The 21031-nt window shown below is 53.0% G+C and overlaps 1 long non-coding RNA gene across 1 annotated transcript; it reads left to right on the top strand.

Annotated features, from left to right (window-relative positions):
- The first annotated feature begins 9991 nt into the window (after positions 1–9991).
- On the top strand, positions 9992–11141 carry LOC125154710 (uncharacterized). Its single transcript, XR_007147892.1, has 3 exons — positions 9992–10432; positions 10522–10614; positions 10968–11141. It is a non-coding gene; the product is annotated as an uncharacterized LOC125154710 (long non-coding RNA).
- Positions 11142–21031: the final 9890 nt, after the last annotated feature.

The raw sequence follows: 21031 nt of genomic DNA, 5'->3' as shown, positions 1-21031 counted from the left end.
GCAAGGAAGGGACACGTCAAAAGCACTCAAGAGCCAGATGCACGGGGCTCTCTGGCCATCAAAGTAAATAACAGCAACAGGGGCACCTGGGTGGCTCAGTCAGTTAAGTGACTCTTGGTTTGGGTTCAGGTCATCTCACGGTTTGTGAGTTCGAGCCCCAGGTCGGGATCTGTGCTGACATCACGTTGGTATTCTCTCTCTCCCTTTCTCCGCCCCTCCCATGCGTGCTCTCTCCCAAAAATAAGTAAACTTAAAAAAACGACAGCAACAGAACATGACGCACTGAATAAAAGAGAAATCCACAAGTATACACTGATACAAATAAATGGATTAAAAAAACAAACGAAAGGGAAATATCTCCCTTGTAGAATGCCAAATAACAAACGTAAAAGGAATGATGGAAATTTTAAAAAGCACTATCTGGACGGCACCTGGCTGGCTCAGTCGGTTGAGCACGTGACTCCTGATCTCGGGGTCGTGAGTTCAAGGCCCACATAGAGCGTAGAGCTTACTTTAAAAAAAGTAAAAAGCAGTACCTGGCAATGATCACAGTGATTGACGCAGAAGTCACTGACGCAGCTAAAGGTTGCCGGGCAAAGGCTGATGAAGAATAATGGTGGCATCTCAGAGTAACTCCCTACCAGATACTAACCAATTTACCAGTGACAAAAAGGAGAAACCTAGCAGCCAGCCACATGACTAGGTAATCGAGGTGAGGATCACCCACGGTAGGGTGGGTCGCAGCACGGCACCATTCCTGCAGCATTGCTACTGAAAAACATGACCTGAATCTGGTCCCGAGGAAACATCCATGGACCCCGAGTCGTCGCAGTCATCTCACATGTAAGAAAAACCTGTGGCCTTTACTAAAAACTGTCAGGGACAGAAAGGACGGAGGGCCCGTCCCAGCAGGGAGGAGGCTGCACATGTGATCGTGGATGGGACCCTGGAGCAGGAAAGAAAAAGAGACGTGGACGCAGTTGGCAAAATCCAAAGGGAGGCTGTGGGTTGGACCTTAATGCCCTCTTGATACTGATCTCACGTGGACGGCCACGGAATGGTGATGTAGGAACGTCTGCTTTCGGGCACACGCACACAAATTGTGGGGGGTGACGGGGCACCCCGGTCATACTCGGCATACTCGCAAACGGCTCAGAAAAAGACCAAAAAAATGGGTATGTGCACGTACACATACACACACACCCGAGGCTCTCATGTGTGGATCCCACGCGTGCGAAGGTGCCCACGTGAGACGTTTATTTGCAACTCCAGCAGCAACGCTTGCGGGACTGGGGCAGCTGTTCGCAAACGTGTGCAGATGGCGAACAACTCGAGCTGCCCGAGGAACGCACTTCCCTGCCAGGGTCACACAGGACGACACCCGCCTTCTTTCGTGTTTCACCTCTGATACAGTTAAGTGTCCATTCCGCAGCCTATCCAGGGTCACGGTCGTCCCATTTTTGCGCTCTCTGGCGGGACTCTTGCCGTCTAAAGCGGCCCCAGGCGGGAGCCCGCGCGCCGTCCGGTTTCCTAAGCACAGGAGGCCGCGACGCACCGCACGGAGATCAGCGGCGAACGGGCCCGGGCTCGGGCACGAGTCACGGGCGCGGCGGGCCGTGACCTCAACGCGAACGAACCAACGACACGTCAACGCAAGTTGTCTTCGAACAGAAACACACGTAAAACAAGGTTAGGGACCGACGGCCGGCTGTGACCACAGGCCCCGGGGGCGGTGAACCCCGCGGCCCGACAGCACCCATGGAGCCAGTCTGCTGGGACCTCACAGAACCACGCGCTCCCAGAGAGAACACCAACCGCGGCTCGTTTGCGGGGGGCGGGGGGCGGGGGCGGGAGCTGAGCAAGGGAGGCGACGGAGTACGGGGCCATGGCGAGGCGGGACAAGTAAGATGACATGGTGAGAGGCCCAGGGAGGTGACACGGCCGGGGACCCGGGGATGCAAGAAGGGGACAAGTACCGGGACGTGGAAAGGGGATCCGGTAAGGGGACCAGTCAGGGGATGTGGCAGCGGAACAAAGTGATACAGTGAGAGGAAAGGGGTGAGGAAAAGGCGACACGTTGAGGGGACAAGTGAGGAGACAAGTGCGGGGGCGCGGTGAGGGGACCGGGCCAGGGGACAAGCACGCGGACGCGGCGAGGGGGCAGGACAGGCCACAAGCGCGCGGACGCGGCGGCACCGGCGGAGCCCCCCCGAGGCCGCGCCGGGCGTCGTCTCCCCGGGGCCGGGCCCTTCTCTCCCGCTGGGGAAGCCCCCGCCCCGGCCGAGCCGGCTCCGTACCTCGCGGCGGCCCCTCTGCGGCGCGGACTCGGGCCCTCCGTGCGCGGCCCCGCGCGACGCCGGCCTCCACTCGGCCCCGGCGCCGCGGCCTCGGCCGCCCCGACACAGCTTTCCCGCGCCGCGCCGCGCGGCCGGCCCGCTGCGCCTGCGCGCACCCGGCTCTCGGCGACCGAGCGGGCGGGGGAAGCGGCAGGACTGTTCCAGAAGGGGGAGGAGGAGCGAGGAGTGGGCGGGCCGACGGGGGCGGGAGGGGCCGGCCGCTGACGTCATCCGGGCGCGCCGGGCGCGCCGGGCGCTCCCCGAAGCCGCGGCGGCGGATGAACGGCGGGGGCGCTGGCGCCGCGAGACGCCTCGCTCTCCCGCGGGCCGGCCGCTCCCTGCCGCGCCCCGGAGCCCCTTTTCCTCAGCCTCCCCTTTGGTCTCGTCCCCCGCGGCTGACTGTCGGAAGGGGGGAGCCGGCTTCCCGTCTGCGCCGCCTTCCGGTCGCCTCCGCGGCCGCCCGGGTCCCGATCGAGAGCCAGGTGCGGCGCCGGGCCGGGGGCATCCCCCGGGGAAGGGTTTCCCGTGCCGCCGCGCTGCCGGGAGTGGGCCCGCGCCGGGGCAGGGGCTGCAGCGTTCCCGCCCCGGGGGCGTGGGAGAGGGGACGGGCCCGCGCGGGCCAGGCACCGCGCGGCGGCCCCGCCCCGGCAGGGAGGGGGCCGACGGGGAGGTGCGGAAAAGCCCGTGGGGGACCCGGCTTCTGCGGCGGCCGGGCCGTGCAAGGGGCCTCGGGAGGCGCGGTGCGGACCGAAGTTTCCCCTCCGGGGCGGTAGCTTCGCTTGTCGGCCCGTTTTCCACCGGGGGTGAACGGCTTGTCCTCCTCCCTCATCACCCCCGGGTTGCTGTCGTCGGGGAGCCGGTCCTGAGTCAGCTCTCCGCGGGAGGGAGTTGAGGGGCTCAGCAGGGGCAGAGCTGAGTGTCTCCGGGTAGCGGCGCGAGCTAATGGGACTTAGCACCCGGCGACACTTGGCTTACGTCAACAAGTATACTCAGCGGATGAAACTGTGCCCCAACTCGTTCCGGGCAGTTGTGGGAATTGAATATGGGAAACGCCTGTCGCTGCGAGTCCGAGTGGTTTAATGCACACCTGAATTCGGGGGGAGCTTTCTCGAGTAGGGATTTGAAGGACCAAGAAGCCATCGCTCTCACGACAGGGGTGATTCTGAATGAGCCAGTGCTTGTACCGAAACGCCTCGTGTCTCGGCAAGAATTTGTGACGCTTTAGTCCCCTGCAGGGGCCGGGGGTCACTTGCACACCGACGGCTTCCTACAGAGCAAGTCTGTTCATTTTCATCAGCTGGAAGTTAGGAACGCTGGTGACTGAAAATCTGGCCACACTCAACCGACTGAGCCACCCAGGCGCCCCTGGCCGTTTTTCTCATTAGCTCTTCAGTGTTGGGAGGCCGGCCTGAGGTCCAGGTTCTGGTCACCGTTGCTACGTAGCCTCTTCTGAAGGCCAGGAACCAGGGCCAAGGCCAGGTGGATACAGGTGTGCTGCTTAAATATTTGTGGGACAACACGGGATGGGGTTCTTTTGAAAAGACAGCTTCACAGGTTAGGTTTTTCAGAACCGCTGTCATTGTGAAAGTCATGGTCCCCAATTTTTTTTCTCACCTGTGGTACTTCAAAGATGTGTTTGATAGGCATAAAGAACTGACCGTACGTAAATACCTGTTTAACGTGATCTATAATGTTTTCATCCTAATCTTTAGAACACTTCGTTGTTTTTTTGGTGTTTGTTTTTTGTTTGTTTTTAGATTTTCTTCCGTTACAATGCGATGCGTGTAAACAAGATTTCCATAAAGACCATTTTACTTGTGCTGCACATAAATGTCCATTTGCATTCGAGAAGGTAATCGATCGTATTTTATTTCAAAGATTCTAGCTTTTGTTGTCTAAAGCTATGCTGTCCGAATAGTAGCCATTTGCCACATAGAACTAATAATCTCATTCGGATGAAGTAAGACTTAAAATCTGGTTTCGCCATCAGACTAGCCATATTCCAGGTGTTCGGCCACCACGTGTGGCCATGGGTGGTGCGGATACGGCATGTTTCCACCATCACAAGAATGTCTGGATGGCACAGCTCTAAAGCAACAGATTTTATTTTCAGGGGCTCTTGAAGTCAAATTGTTGTATCCAAACCTTGAAAGTTTATTTCGTGTGTGAAAATATTCAGTTCCTTTGATTCATCGTGCTAAGGAAGAACATAGTGGTGTCTTTGTGAAGCACCAGAAATGGTTAATATCTGACAAAGAACCTAATCTGGAAGCCATTGAAAATGCTAGCTTATTTGGGTGACTTCACGGCCGCTGTTTAGTGGCAAATAGTACATTGTAGAAACAGGAAGACGAGGACTCTAAGAAGACCCACGTGCATGAGTCCGAAGGAGTGACACGTTGTTATTGGCTTTGCAGGTGGCTCTTGACCTGTATTCGTTTTGTTTCTGGTGGTTCTGAGGTTTTGTTTTGTTTTTTTAAGTTTATTTATTTTGAGAGAGCATGAGCAGGGGAAGGGCAGAGAGAGAGAGAGAGAGAGAAAGAGAGAGAGAGAGAATCCCAAGCATGCTCTACGCTGTCAGCGCAGAGCCCGGTGCGGAACTCGAACCCATCAGGTGCCCCTGCTTGAGCCGCTCAGGTGCCCGATTCAGAGGTTATTTTAGTGAACTCTATAGCTCGAAGTGTTGCTTCCTTGAGGTGGCAGTTAGAAAGGTGAATGACTTATTAGCATTATTACATGCTTTCATTAGTGTTGGCTGGGGTCTGACCTTCCAGCGTTTTCTAGGTCATTGGGGGGGCGGGGGAGGGTGACTCCTATTTACCAGGCCCCGATGACTAGGCCAAACTATGCAGTTGATTTGTTGGCTTGACCTCCCCACGTCCCTAGATAGGGAGAGTCTGGCTAGACATCAGTAGTAATGCCTTATTTGGCACAGAGTTGTCAACTGAGGGAGTGTTCCTGGCGACCCTGCGGCTTGACCCAGGCGGCAGGCCTCCTCACTCTGTGATGACACGTTTGGATGTCAGTTGTCACGTCCGTCCGTTTTCTTGCTGAGCTTAGTTTCCTTAGCTCCTGCCCTGGCTCTGAGTTTTTTAACTGCTGGGCGCGCATCTGCTGGGCGCTTGGTTCTTCCCTATAGAGCCCCTCCCCCGCCGTCTGCTTGGGTGGCTGTTAATGAACCTGAGAGCTCAGCCTAGCTGTGTGCTCTCCAGTCAGCCGCGTGCATCTCCCTGCGGGTGAAAGCCACAAAAGGATCAGGCGGGCTGTTGGCAGTTGAAGGGAGCCGGAGGGTGTTCACGGTAGTGTTCTCTTCCGTTCTCTCTGTTCCAGAGGTGTCTGGGCTGGCTGCCCACCTGCCAGGTCAGTGCTGGATGAACGGCCCTGCTGCCCTGAGACCAGATCCGTTTCACCAGCTTTTCTTTGGCTGCCTTTCACCGTCTCAGGGTCGTGTCCACAGCTGGTTAACAGTCTGTTAGGTTTAAATTCTACTGGATTCCACTTCCTGTCCTGAATCTGTACGGAAGCCTTACTATTCATCCTCAGGGGTAACAACGCCGTCTTCTAATGAACAGTCGGAACATCCGTGCTTGTCCTCTATTTGATTTGCAATGCACTATACCTTTTCCTTTTGTGAGTTTTGTCTGAATCTGGAATATGATTTTATATCATTATTTTTGGGACGTTCGGGTCCCAGTGTGCCCACTTTGTAACAAACCAGTACCGGTAAAAAAGGGAGAGATCCCAGATGTGGTGGTTGGTGAGCACATTGATTGAGAGTGTAGCTGTCATCCTCGGAAGAAAGAGAAGGTGAGGACAAATTCTGTCCACTCTGTGAATGGGGATTTTTTTCCGTAGGGGGGAAAGGTCCATTATCTAACTATGATCCGTAATCCTAATCGTCTGCTTACAGATGAAACCTTAGTGACGTCAGTGCTTCCCCGAGTAGTGGACGGCATGGGCTTTTACAGATACGGGAACGTATTTTCTAAATATGAGAGTCTCTGCTAGGATCTGCTGCTTCTATAGGAATTTCATACTTTGTCTCCCAAAGTGAAGAGCTAACGTGGTTTCTAGAACCGTTTGGTTAAGGTGCGTTTTTATTAGCTGCTCCTAGTGAAACATAAAAGGATATATACGATTTGACCTTGCAGCGTTTTTCATGAGAGTTGTACGTTTGTTCACTTGGAGTAAATCATGCCAGTGAAAATTGCAGGCCCCATTCTCCTCACCAGTCTTGGTCGCTTGGGGTCCGTCCTTTTCTCCAGGTGTGTGCGCTGTTGTGTCTCGGGTTTGTCTTATTCCCTTGTAGTCGTGGGCATCGTTAGCTGGTTCGGCACGGTGTAGGCTGAGCATGGGCTACCGGCCCCATTGCTACGCTGCCACCCGTCTGGCTGCCCGCCCCCGCCCCGCCCTGGAGACGAGTGAGGTCCCTGCACAGGCCTTCCCGGGGCTCGTCTCTCTGAGGACACAGCTGAGCGATTCTGTCTGTACTTCTCTTAAGGCTAGATCCAAGTTTCCCTACTTTCTGTGTCTCGTGTTTTTTTCCTTAGTTTTTCCCTGATGTGTGGGGAGGCCCATGCCCCCGCTGCTCCCCGGAAGGACTGTGGAAGATACATAAATGGAGGCCGTGTACCTCGCCGGATCTTCATTCTTGGTTTCCTCTGGCTTAGCGGCATGAGGTAGCAGCCAGGCTCTGAATTCTTCATTGGGTACTTACCCTGTTCATTTCCTCACTTACGCTGTTGCTGCAGACAATTCTGTGTAGTTGTTCTGCGGTCCTTTGTGGGGCCAGTTTTGCTTCTGGCAGTTGGAGGATCTCCCCCTCGTCCCAGAGTTTGGAAGCTTCCCATCGAGTGTTCCTGGTGTAGATCCCTCTTCATCTGTCACACCAGGCAGGCAGTGGGCCCTTCCAAACCGGAAACCCCAGCGCTTCCGACTGGAGTTTGGATTCTTTGATATTCTCTAGCCTTCTGTTCCTTAGGTGCTGCACTTTCTGGATCGGTCTCCCTTTTTTCGCCCTGAAGTTTTCTTTCCCCGTGAAATCTGTGTCCAGGGTATTTTCTGTGCGTCACAGTAAATGTCCTCCTCCGTGCCCGATCTGCTGGCTGCCCACTCGCACAGTTGGTGCAGTGTGAACTCTGGCCTTTGCTCTGGGGCATGTGACCGGCCCACTTTCTCGGGAAACCCTGGAGCCCTAGGACTTCGGGGTCTTTCTCTTAGGCTGATCAGGTTCCCTGGAGAAGGTGGGGTTCTGTTCTGTTCCCTGCCTGGGGAGAGCACACTGTGGCTTCCAGAATCATGGAGCCAGGTGGACAGAGCACTCGCCTCTCCCCTTCGTGGAGCACAAGCTCCTTGCTGCCTTCTGCGTGCCCCTCCCATGTTTGTGGGGGTCCTCCTGCCCGTTGCTCCCCAGGCCAGAGCCTCTGTGAGACCCTCTGCGGAGCATCCGTCTTGTGCCAGCGTTGGGTGGAGGTCTGATTCTCGCCTTCTCCCATTGTGGTCCCGCGTCACCCTCACCTGCCGGCACTGCTGATGTCTGAGCCTTTGAGGGTTTTGTTTCATGAAGAGGGGTGCTTCTTGACTTTCCCCACCAGCTCACAATTTGGCTTTCTCACTTTGCCAAGCTCATTGTTGTCGGGTGCTTTTTTCTCTAAAATCTCGTTAACTCTTTTTTCTCTCGATCTTGTGGATTTATCCCTTTCCAAGAAAATCTGTTTCCTGTCGTTTCAAGGAGACTTCAGCAGAAGGCACGTGTCTACGTGCCCTTTCCTCTTGGACCGCAATTTCTCAGAGCCTCTCGGGCCTTCCGGGGGCTGGTCTGGGCCAGCTCCGCAGCTCGCCCTTCCCGAAGGCCCTCCCAGGTTACTCGGGTTGTGTTTCGGGTTGTGTTTCGGAGACGCCCTGCTTATGCTCCGTAGGCAGTGGTTGCAGGAAGTAAGCAGAAAGCCTATTAACCCCTTACTTGCTGCTCTCGGCCTCCAGCACGAGAGAGCAGCCCAGCACACAAAACCCTTTCTTGACCAGCCGACCCCAGTCTCCCCACAACCCCGATTTGTTCCCGCTGCTCTGGCCATATGGTGGTGTGCTTTTCCCTTCAGGCCCTCTGGGAGCTCTACTAAAACCTCCCTGCGTCTATACAAGACCACAGCTCCCCTCGCTCTGCTTTCCCCCCGCACTGACAAGACCCTCCTCTTTCTTGGCTCACCGCAGATTCATGACCCAAGCCCACCCCAGGGCGGGCATGCCCTCCTTTGCTCCCCTGAAGCAGGCCCTCTGCTCCCTGCACTGGGTGCGCATGCTCAGGTGACTTGAGGCCGTCCACAGCTGCCCGTCCTTGCCGGAAGGCTGTCCTTAGGCCACTAAGTGAGCATCTCTTGGCTGCCACCCTTAGCTCACAGCGCCAGCAGTGCCTGGGAGTGTATACCACTCCCTCCCGTTAAAAGAAAACAACAAAACCCTTCAGTAACTGATGGGAATAGGGGCTATAGATCTTCAGCTCCCTGGAATGTCCCCAGAGCCTCCCGAGTCAGCTCCCCTCGGTGGGACTGTGCGCCATGCCATGGGCTTGGCCTCCTTCCCTCCGTCCCCAGTCCCCACTCCGAACTCTGCTAGGTCTGAAGGGTTTTTGCTGAGGACACGTCCAGGTGCCTCGTGTGAAGACCACCTTAACGCACTGCTTTCTATTACTTGCTAAAACCTTTTAGTTAGTATCTGCGTTTGCCCGACAGTAAGATGTTTGTGTAAAGTCTTGGCGTTTTTATTTCTTGTAGCTAAGAACTGATTCTAGTTTAAATGCTGGCAGTCTTATTGGGTGTTTGTTAAATAATTGCTTATGGAAGCAATTGAAATGCCCAGTTGGTTCCGTCGGTGGGACATGTGACTCTTGACAGCAGGGTTATGAGTTCAAGCCCATGTTGGGTGGAAAGATTACTTAAAACAATAAAAAAGAAGAAACGTTAAAGCAGCCCTTGCTTTCTCAGATTTTTATATGCTGGCGCTCAAAAGAGGGGTGCAGGAAGGAGATGCTGCAGGTCATTTGTGACCAGGGCCGCAGCAGTTTCCGTATTCAGCGTAGACACCCTCTGGATCACAGCTGCCCACGCGGGAACCTTGCCGTCAGTGTAGCCGGGTGAGCAGAGCGGCTGAGCTGGGACGTGCTGGCCTGCGTACATGGACCCGGAACCCTCACGGTGGGGATACCTTTGAGCGTTGCACTGAACTAAGTTGTTGACGTGAAATATTTGTTGTAGAGACTTGGATGAATATAATCTAAATTAAAGTTGGATTCTAGTTGTGTTGTTTTCTTGTGGCCGCCAGAGCAAAGTACCACGGCCTGGGCTGCTTACGCCACAGAAGTTCATCGTCTCCCTGCTCTGGAGGCTGGAGTCCAAGATGGGGGTGTGGCGGGTTCCTCCCCGAGGTTCTGGGGAGATACCACTCCGGGCCGCTTCCCCCACTGTGGGTGGTTTGCAGGCTGCCTCTCCCCAACCTCTCTGTCTGTCACACGGGTTTTCCTTATGTGTCGCTGTCCAGGCATCATCTTTTTTTTTTTTTTTTCTAAAATTTTTTTTTAATATTTGTTTATTTTTGACAGAGAGAGAGAGACAGAGCGTGAGCGCGGGAGGGGCAGAGAGAGGGGGAGACACAGAATCTGAAGCAGGCTCCAGGATCTGAGCAGTCATCACACAGCCCGACGCGGGGCTTGAACTCACGGACCGCGAGATCATGACCTGAGCCGAAGTCGGACGCTCAACAGACCGAGCCACCCAGGCACCCCGGGGCGTCTTCTTTTGATGAGGACACAGTCATGTTGGATTAGGATCCCACCCTTTTCCACTCTGAGCGCATCTCCGCTGATTACTTCTCCGATGACCTTACTTCCAAATATCACGTTCTGAGGTCCCGTTTAAGACGCGTCGGCCTATCTTTCTGTGGGGACACGATTCAACCCACTCGCTAGTAGTGTAACCAAGAGAACCTTCCTCAAGTCAGTAGAAACATCTCCCTAAACCTGCTGTTGAAGGAAAGCGGAAGGGTAACCGTCTTTTAGTTTCTGCTTATTTCTCGCATTGTCTGTGCCTGAGCCGGGTTGACGGGTGAGTGCCCTGGCTCCCTAACCAAGCATGTGGCTCTCCGGGTAAGCCGACGGAGGGGTCGTGACTGCTGGTCCAACCTTTCTGTGTAGGTGTGCAGCTGCCAGAGCCTCTGATTCCGAGCCATCCAAGCCGTCGGGAGCCCTGAGTACGTCGTCTTCCAGTTGGCTAGCTCAGCGACTCAGGTACTGGTCCGAACGGCGTGCACAGATTCACTTGCCTTGTCCTGGGTGTGGCGGTTCTTGTCGGGTGAGCACGGAAAAGTCGGTGCAGTACAGGTACTAACTGAGCGGTTCAAATTCTGTACTCCGAGTTATGTACTCCTGGCACACGGCTTAGACTAGGCAGGGTGATCGAGAGTCTGGATTGGAGCTTTCTTGAGCTCCGGATTATCAGTGCAATTTATTCCAGCACAGAGTGGATCACATGGTTGGCATTTTATAGCTGTTTCTGAAATACAGATCTTTTATATGATCAGCTGCTCCAGGTTAGTCAAGATGGACCTAAAAAAATAAGCTGTTGTTTTGTTCTCTTTCAGATGGAAAGTAAAGAGATGATGTGACTCCGTCCACATGGAGACATGAGCTTGTGTTGCGTATTTTAACTTTACAGACCGTGTTTGTGCTGTAGTGCCTTTACGCTTCTCGTGGCAAACAGTCTGGAATGTCATTAAAACTTTTCCAGTAAAATGTGCAAATTTTGGCAAAACAAACAGAAGGGTATCGATATTCTGAGCTTGGCTAAACTGCGTCAGCCCCTGCTTCCTCCCTCCTGCCCCCAAATGAAGTGACGTGGAGAGCAAAGGGTCTGAGTATTACCCGGCCTGAGTCCCGCAAGAACCTGGCACTGTGGAGGCCTCTGTCCCTTACATACCCGCACAGCTGGGATGGCACTCTGTCTTTATCAGTGGCTTCCATGGTGACCGCCCCTGGAGCCTAGAAGAAGGGGGAGGCCTTGGGCCTACTTGGCTAAGGGCCCGTGTTCAAAGGCGGCCCCCACTCTGAGAGAGCAGCCTTGTGGCCATACGGACTATAAATGCTGGGCTCATACTGATGGCCTCATTCCAGGAGAGAGCCCTATGCCCGGTGACCCTGGGCGCTGGGAACCAGTGAAGCAAAACGTCCCTGTAGCTGGGTCCTGATCTTAACCCACTGGTCGTCCGCCTGCGCACCCCTTTTTCCTGGATTAACAAAACCCAAGCAATTATTCACAGCTTCGACTCACGATGGGGGGAAGGGCTCCCGTTCAGTTTCCATTCTGCAAACAGGTGATCAAAACTTCTGCGAGTTGTCTTGGTGGCGTTTGTTCTGGACCAGTGGTTCTCACTTGGGCGTGCTCAGAGTCGCCTAGAGGGCTTGTTCGAACAGTGCCAGGCCCCACCCCTGGAGTTTCTGGTTCTGGGGGTCTGAGTGGGCCTTGAGATTTGCACTTCCAGCACGTTCCCAGCTGATGGTGATGCTGTGGGTCTGAGGACCCCGCTTGGATCAATCACTTGTCCTGTACCCCTGCCGTCCGATATGCAGTCGCTGGCCACAGATGGCCTGGAGCACGTGAAATGCAGCAAGCCCAGCTGGAGGTTGGATTCTTAGTTTTATCTAACTTAAAGGCTGTTAACTTGATTTACTTTTTAGAAAAATCCTTCAGTACGTTAGGAACTTTGGTATGTGAATCTGGTTTTTCAGTTCTGGATTTTATTTTTCATTTATTTTTTTTAGTTCTGGATTTTAAATTTTTTTTTTTCAACATTTATTTATTTTTGGGACAGAGAGAGACAGAGCATGAACGGGGGAGGGGCAGAGAGAGAGGGAGACACAGAATCGGAAACAGGCTCCAGGCTCCGAGCCATCAGCCCAGAGCCCGACGCGGGGCTCGAACTCACGGACCGCGAGGTCGTGACCTGGCTGAAGTCGGACGCTTAACCGACTGCGCCACCCAGGCGCCCCTAGTTCTGGATTTTAAATACAGGTCAGGCCTTTCTCATGAAAACTTAATGTCCAAATTGAGAATCTGAAACACACTTGAGCTTTGAAGACAAACCATAAAATACATCATTGTTAAAAAATTATTCACGTGTTGAAATATTTTGGATATGATGGATTAGATAAAGCGATAAAGTTAATTTTATCTGTTTTTCTTTTAACTGTGGCTACTAGAAACTTTAGAAACAGGTAGGTGGCTTGCCTTACGTTCCTGTTAGACGGTGCTGTTCTTATCCGAACTGAAGGATAAACACCCACATTTAAGCCGGAAGGACGGTCAGCCTAGGAGTCCGCTGGTGCGTCCGTCTTTGGGTTTGACTTGGGACGGGACGGTGGCCCCCCTCAGCACAGGGTTTGCCCCTGTGGGTGCCCGAGACCGCGGTCTGTGCCGGACCGTGTGCGTTGACTGTTCTCTCTTGTACACACGTACCTGCGGTAGAGCTTGAGCCATGAGTTAGGCTCAGCGAGAGGCGACCGACAGCAATGAAAGCAGTCGCGATTACACAGGAACGAGACCTCATGCCTGCCGCGCCCGCTTCGTCGTGCAGTGTGTCTGTAACAAAAGTTAGGAGTGTTCTCTCTCTGAAAATTCTTTTTTTTTTTTTAAATCATTTTTGAGAGACAGCGTGAGCAGGGGAGGGGCAGAGAGAGAGGGAGACACAGAATCCGAAGCAGGCTCCAGGCTCTGGGCTGTCAGCACAGAGCCTGATGTGGGGCTCGAACCCACGAACCGTGAGATCATGACCTGAGCCGAAAGCGGATGCTTAACCGACTGAGCCACCCAGGCACCCCTCTCTCTCAAAATTCTTACTGTCCTGCACTCCCCATTCTTGTGATGGTGTGAGATGATAAAATGCCTTCCTCATTAGATGGAGGAGGGAATGACCTAGGCCTGTGATGAGCCTAGGTCTGTTTTTGACCTGAGGCTATGTCAGAAGGCAGATCATCACCTGGACCACTGCTAGGGCGGGAGCTGGAACCAGGGTGGGGGCAGGGTTGGGATGGCTGGGATCTTCTCTCCCGTCCTGTTAGTGGATACTCAGATAGCTCCAAGGGTGTGAAAGGTTGGGAGGGCAGAGGCGTCCCGGCTCCTTGTCACGCTCCTGGGCGCTGACTCCCTGCTCAGTGTCCCTTGCATCAGGCAGCTGTGTTGTCCCCAGATACCAAGGTCCCAACCTGCCTCTGCACCACCTGCCTCCTCCTGGGAGCCCAGAACGCGTTCTCCAGCAGCTGCACGGTCTGGCCGGTACCTGCCAGCTCTGGGCGGCCTGCGAGGGGTTTCCTGGTGTTAGTGTCGCTGCGCCAAAGAGGAGGTCCTTTTGGTAGAAGGTGCTAAGTTATCTAAAATGTCATCCCAGCGTCATGAGTTTTCCATGCCCTCAGTACCTGCCTTTGGTTTAGTTTTTTCCTAACCCGATGAAGACACGGTGTCCCTTTACTCTAAAAGGACGTCTTGAATTAGCAAGGTTGCTCATCTTCTGAGAACCGTCCATGTGAAGAATTTAAGCTAAGGGAGTTCATTCGTGCGGGTGCCCTCACGACGGGGGAAGAATTCGAATGTGACTGTGTGCCAAGGATTGGAGAAGCCACAAGTGTACGGGTTTTCGTGGAAAACACCGAGGTTAATATTAGCGTAGTAAATTTTTTTAGCGTTCAAAGTTTGCGTGCAGTTTTGAGAAAAACGTAACACTGAGTTTTGTGCTCTGTGTTCGTCTGTCGGGTAGGACGGGGCTCACTTTCCTTACCTGGAAATGTTGGAGAGACCCCGGTGGGTGTTGACTTGCTGTGTTTTCCTGAGATGATATAAAGACTCGTGATCACGGAGGGTCACGTAGAAGGTGCAGGGAGGAGGAGAGTATCCGGCTGTGCTGTTCACTCAATGTGTGAAGAGGCGGCTTGCAGTTTGCTTTTAATTGCTTTGCCCGAGCGGGTCCTCCTTCCTCCCTCTCATTAGGACGTTAGGGGGAGCTCTGCCCACACCCACGTTTGTAGCATTATTACCTCCACCCCTGTTCTCAGAATGCATCCCTAGCTAAGACTTTCTTGCAATAAATGCTACAAAAACCGCCTTTTAAAGTGGTTTGTAAAAAACGAAAACAAAACCCTATGCCGACAGGCAGAGCAGTGGGTTAATTTTACATTCTGGAGATATTCCGAACCAGAGTAAAGTGACGTGTGTGGATGGCTTTGCTTTGCCTCCGTCCTGGTGCGGTGAGACATGTCTCCCTTCCTGCTTTCAGGGAACGTTCCCTGGAGAACGAGAGCAGTCAGAAGGGCTGCTGTTTCCGTAGTGCCAGGTAGAAAGCTCCTGGGGTGCCAGGGACAAAGTCAGGTTCTCTCCGTTGAGCCCCCAGGTGTTGGCACAGACACGGTGCCGAGACGTGAAATCGTGGGTGTCCTCTGGCTGGGCGTTCGTGACGTCCCTCTCCCACCGCAGGCTGGTCCCCGCGCTGCCCACCACAGAGCCCTGGCGGCAGGCCGACTCTGGTCTCTGGGGCCACGTCCCCTCCCACCCACCCCCGCTGTCATACACCCCCATCTAACAGAGGGCAGTGAGCCTTGCACGGTTTGGCCAAAGCAGGGGTCCTCAAACTTGTTCCAGAGCCTGGAACCCGCCGTGGTGGTGTGTGTGTGCGGGGAGCCTGCGGTAAGCTTCGTACGTGGACGGGATGAGCTATCCCGTCCTGGAATCCACCTATGCATCCAAGGGTCAAGGTGGAGTTTGTAGGAGGAACAAGTGGAGAAAATGGGATCCCCGTAATTTTTGCTAAATTAGGAAAAATTGTGTCAATTAGGAAAGCAGTTTTATTGCATCTGAGGCCAGAGGCTAGTGGGGGGGGGGGGGCGCGCTCAGGAGTGTTTTGCGGGAGTTGGGCTTGATCCGCGTGGTTCACGTTCCTGCCGAAATGGCTGGTGATGTCGCAGAATCGCCAGGTCTCCTTATGGTTATTTATTTGAACTATAAGCTTGGGGAAGGGTCATTTGTGATTTGACTTTTTAAAAATTTTTTTTCTTTAGTGTTTATTTATTTTTGAGAGAGAGAGAGAGTGAGACAGAGCCTGAGTGGGGAGGGCCAGAGAGAGGGAGACACAGAATCAGAAGCAAGCCCCAGGCTCTGAACTGTCAGCATAGAGCCCGACGCGGGGCTCGAACCACGGACTGTGAAAACGTGACCTGAGCCGAAGTCGGATGCCCAACCGACTGAGCCACCCAGGCGCCCCTGTGATTTGACTTTTTTTAATTGATGAATTTATTTTTTAGAGCAGATTCAAGTTCGCCACCAAATTGAGCAGAAAGCATACGCCATTTCCATGCCATCCCACACGGCCTCCCCCACCAATAACACCCCTCGCCGGTGTGATGTGCTACGGTGTCCAAAGAGTAGTGAAGCACGTTTAAATGTTAGCTTCTAAAAGTATAAACTCCAGCAGCACCTGGGTGGCTCAGTGGGTTGAGTGTCTGACTGTTGATTTTGACTCAGGTCATGATCTCACAGTTTTTAGGATAGAGCTCAGTGTCGGGCTCTGTGCTGACAGCATGGAACCTGCTTGGGATTCTCGCCTCCCCGCCCCACAAATAAATAAACTTAAAAAAAAAAAAGTATAAATTCCATCAGGGCAAAGAATACCAGAGCCGTTATGTAGCAAAACCACCTCTTAGTCAAAGAATGATTTTGCAGTAATAGAAATACAGCACACAGCAAAATCGCTGTGCTCCCTCCCCGGTTTTGAAATGGTTACTTCTATAGCTGCGTTATTACATGGCTTAGTTACGAGACAGGTATCAGGCTCCCGCCTGGCAAATGTAAAAGGAATCTATGAGGCTGTGGGTTGCTGAGAAAACCTTGGGGGAATTTTAAAATTACAAACATCGGGGGCATCTGGCCGGCTCAGTCAGTAGGGTGTGGGACTCTTGATCTTAGAGTGGTGAGTTTGAGCCCCAAGTTGGACATAGAGATTACTTTTAAAAATTATGACTATCTTACCCTCAAAATGGAAAATATAATCATTTGATCCACGTTCTAAAGTGATTCTGGAGGTACCTGGGTGGCTCAGCCGGTTAAGCATCTGAGTCTTGATTTTGGCTCAAGTCTTGATCTTGTGGTTGGTGGGATTGAGCCCTGCGTTGGGCTCTGTGCTGACAGTGTGGAGCCTGCTTGGGATTCTCTCTCTTCCTCTTTTTCTACCCCCTCCTCCCCTCCCCCACTCGTGCACTTTATCTGTCTCACAAAATAGTAAATTAAAAAAAATTTTTTTTAACGTTTATTTATTTTTGAGACAGAAAGAGACAGATCATGAACGGGGGAGGGTCAGAGAGAGGGAGACACAGAATCTGAAACAGGCTCCAGGCTCTGAGCTGTCAGCACAGAGCCCGACGCCGGGCTCGAACTCACGGACCGCGAGATCATGACCTGAGCCGAAGTCGTCCGCCTAACCGACTGAGCCACCCAGGCGCCCCCAAAGTAGTAAATTTTAAATGCCAACTGCTGAATGAGTTTTTTAAAAAATAGTGATCTTTCTGGCCTTTGTGAGGTGGTGAATGCATTAGGAGGGCAGAGTGGGTGCCCAGGTGCCCGGTTGTGGAGCCCTGGGCTAGACGGGGGCGGGGGACGTGGCAAGTGTGTTAACAAGATGTGTAGGTGACGGGCAGAGAGGAGTGGGGACGCTTTTCTCGGTGGCACCTGGGTTGGGGCAGTGGATGCTAAGCACGATGAGGAAGGGAACGGGTTTGGAAGGAAGAATCCCAAGCCTGGCTGTGAGCGTGTTCTGTCGAGATACTTACTGACCTGCTGTGTAGAGAAACCGTTTAGGCAGGTGGGTAAGCAAGTCCAGGGGGCGAGGTCGAGACCAGAAACGGGATTTGGAGTCACTGGCATATGTTTGATCGGAAAGCCACGCCAGGGTGACACCGCAGCGTGGGAGAGAGGGGGAGGGAAGGAAGACTGAACACTGAACCCAGACTGAGCTCTAAGGGATAGAGATGTCCATGAGGAAGGATCGCGAGTATCTCAGTTCTCCGTGACAGACTGTTCAGTAAAGTGGGACATGAGAGACAACTTCCTTAAGATCATAAAATGTACGTAGCTCCTCCGATGAAAGAATTTCAAAAGGTAACAGGATATAAAACTGACAGACAGGAATCAGTAACCTTCATCACCGTCATGATAACCCAAAGATACAATGGAAGAGACAAATCGCGTTTACAGTGGCAATAAAGATAAAATACTTAAGAATAAACTTAAGATGTATGCAAGATCCATAGCGGACCAAACTTTAAAACACTCACGAAAGATACAAAAGTGGACACAACCCAGTAAGACAGCTCTTGTTCTTGGAAAGGAAGGCCACATCCGAAAGAGCTCCATTTTTCCTAGATGAATTTTAAATCTAAGAGGATCCCGATATAAATCCCAACAAGCTGCTTTCCTGGAGCTGGACGAGCTGACGGTCCGGTTCATATGGCAAAGCGCACAGGAAAGAAGAACAAAGGAGATGGCGAAAGCCCTTCCCCGACCTCCCGGGGCATCGTAAAGCCCCGGTGTGTGGAACAGTGCGTGGAGTAGCGTGCTGCAGGCTCAGCACCGGATGGACCTGTGCACTGAGGTAGGAAACCAAGTGTGTGTGGAAACGTGGATGTGATGGAAGGGAAGGTGCGTCTCAAGTCACGAGCCAGGATGGGCTTTTTGAACAACAGTGTTGATTTAAGAAGATAGCCATTTAGAGAAAGGTAGCATCGGGTCTGTCCTTATGTCACGCGTACGAGGACTCCTGTCAGAAATGTGAGTGGAAGGATATAGGGATGCCTGGGTGGCTCAGTCGGCTGAGCGTCCGACTTTGGCTCAGGTCATGATCTCGAGGTTCGTGGGTTCGAGCCCTACCTCGGGCTCTGGTGCTGATAGCTTGGAGCCTGGAGCCTGCTGTGTCCCTCTCTCTCTGTGCCCCACTCCTGCTTGTGCTCTGTCTCTGTCTTTCAAAAATGGATAAACGTAAAAAAAAAAAAAATTAAAGAAATGCGAGTGGAAGGAATGAAGCCAAACGGGTCATGGGACGAAACCTTGGCCAGGCTTCTCCAAAACTGGGAATGGGAAAGGCTTTCTTAAGATGACGCAAAAGTAAGATGGGTGAAGGAAAGGGTTCACAGTGGCGAAGCACGGTTGCGTGGCAGAGAACGCCATACTGAGGACAAAGCACAGGTGACAAACTAGGACAAAGTATCTGCAACACATGTCCCAGTAAAGGTCGATGTCTCTAGTACACAAAGAATGTACGCATTGAGGGGGAGAAGATCGGAGACCGGGTAGGAAGATGGGTGAAGGATGAAGCGACGCCACAGGAGTGCAGAAGGATGACCCCAGGGTATGGAAAGGGATGTTCCGCCTCACTCGAGTTAGGAGAGACGCAAATTAAGATTAGATGAGTGGAAACCCGAGCTTGAAAGCCTACTCTGTTGGCAAGGCTGTAGGCGAGAGAGACGTCCACACGTGGCAGGTGGGAATGCCAAACGTCAACCGTTACGGAGGAAACTCTGGCTGTACCCAGCCAAATTCGTCTATGTTTGGCAGTCCCACCCCAGGAGCCTATCCTGAAGGTGTGCCACCAACAACAGGAAAACCAGTGTGCGTGGCTGTCGAGCGCAGCTCGGTTTACAGCTGGAGACGGTTCCTGTGGATGGGCACTGACCATGTGAGCCACGGTAAGTCGCCCCGCAGGGCCCCGAGAAGCTGTAGGAAAGGAGAGGGTGCCTGCAACTGACGGAAAATTTCCAGGGTTCGTTGTCGGCTGGAAGGAGCATGGTGCCGGAGAACGTGTGCTCTGCTGCCTTCTGCGTAGGGAACGGGGAGTAAGTGTCATAATATCCACGCATCTGCTTGCTTTTGCTAAAAGAAACACAGAAGGATAAACGAGAAACTAACGAAGCTGGCTACCTGGACGGGGTGGGTGGCGATGAGGCAGGAGTGTTGGGAGGGGTCCAGTACTTTCTTGTGCCGTCTTAACTTTTAGACTCCTGTTACTGTTCTACACATTCAGCAAAGGTCAGCCAAGATGGCCGGGCGGGGGCGGCGGCTGGAAATACACAGACGCGAAGGAACACAGCCATCGTCGACGTGAATAATAGCCACGTTTATGGAGGAACAGGACGGTGGTAAGAAACACAAAACTCACCATTTTAAAACCATCTCCAAGTGAATAATTGAGCACCTTTTAATACACTCATAGCGTGCAGTCATCACCACCATCTAGTTCCAGAACGTTCTCGTCCCAAAAGGAAACCTCGTACCCACGAAGCACTCCCCATTCTCTCCACACCACCAGCCCCTGGTGACCCCTAACCTATGGTCTCTGGACTTGCCTGTTCTGGACATTTCGTATGAATAGAATCATCCAGTGTGTGGTTACAAAGAGCCCGTGCCTCCCCTCCCGTGTGCCCTCTTGCTCACTCGCCCCAGGGAAGCCAGCTGCTTTGTGAGCTGCCCTGTGCAGGAACCCATGTGACAAGGAGGTCAGGGAGGGCTTTTGCCGATGGCCAGCGGGAACCGAGGTCCCTCAGCCCAATCACCTGTGAGGAGTGAATCCTTCCAGTAGCCACGTGTGGCTTGGAAATGGACTGTCCCCCAGACAAACCTTCTGACAAAACCACAGCCCTGGCGGACGCTTCGTGGCTTTGGGAGGGACCTTCTCTCAGACAGGGCTCAGCCGCTCCGGCATTTCTGACCCCTCAGAGACTGTGAGTGAAGCTGCTAAATTTACGGGCTTAAACTAATAAGTTCTGTGTTCGTTTGTAATGCAGACGTCGAAAACAAACACAATTTTCTGCCACAGAGAAGCAGAAAGTAGCCTTTTTGGATGTGGGAGGCAGCACGGACCAGAGTTAACATGAGCACCACTCATGTATTGGGAAACTTGGAAGTCTGTTGGTTTTGAGCGGGGCGCAGAGCACTGGAAGATTCTGCAGCACATCCAGTCCATAGCCTCCGCTGTCCTGCGCTGAGGCCAGATAACTCGGAAGGTCCGCTGCAGCTGGAGATACGCATACGTGTTTCTGAGGCCGTGTGGTCTCTGGCACCAACCTGTGCCCTCCGCTGCGGAGAATCACACAGCATGCCAAGAAGCTGCTGATGTGCTCCCCGGCCTTAGACGTCACGTCAGCATGTGACTGGAGCTGTCCATCAGGAACTGGACATTTTCAGACCCGTGAAGTTATAATGCTGGCTGAGAGTGTCAGCGATTCATTGTACAGTGAAAATGGTACCTCCTTTTCCTTGGTTTTCTATCATGTGTTGTCTTCTGTAAACAGCTGTTTTCTACTGAGTGCTGGACATAATAAATGGACAATTGTAGTTTGGGGCAAAGGATACTAGACTTTTCTCCTAGAACAGCTTTACCCTTTCTTCTTTGAGCAGGCTAGCGGCAGCAACGATAAACCCTGAATCACTTGCGGTTTCAGAAACTGAGATAATCTAATATGGATTTTATGAAGTCCCTGCAAGGCTGGTCTATTCTGTTCATATCCACTCCCCTGGTGTAGCCTTTCAGGGTCTCAGCTCAAAGATGGGACATTACAAGAACCCTCTCCCTTAGCGGCCCTAGCCCACCAAGCTATCAAAATCTCTGTTCAGGTTCTC

This window comes from Prionailurus viverrinus, chromosome E3, assembly GCF_022837055.1.
Source record: "Prionailurus viverrinus isolate Anna chromosome E3, UM_Priviv_1.0, whole genome shotgun sequence".
In the NCBI taxonomy this organism is placed as follows: Eukaryota; Metazoa; Chordata; class Mammalia; order Carnivora; family Felidae; genus Prionailurus; species Prionailurus viverrinus.
The sequence above is the reverse complement of the archived record's forward strand: the minus strand, read 5'-3'. Positions and strand labels throughout refer to the sequence as shown.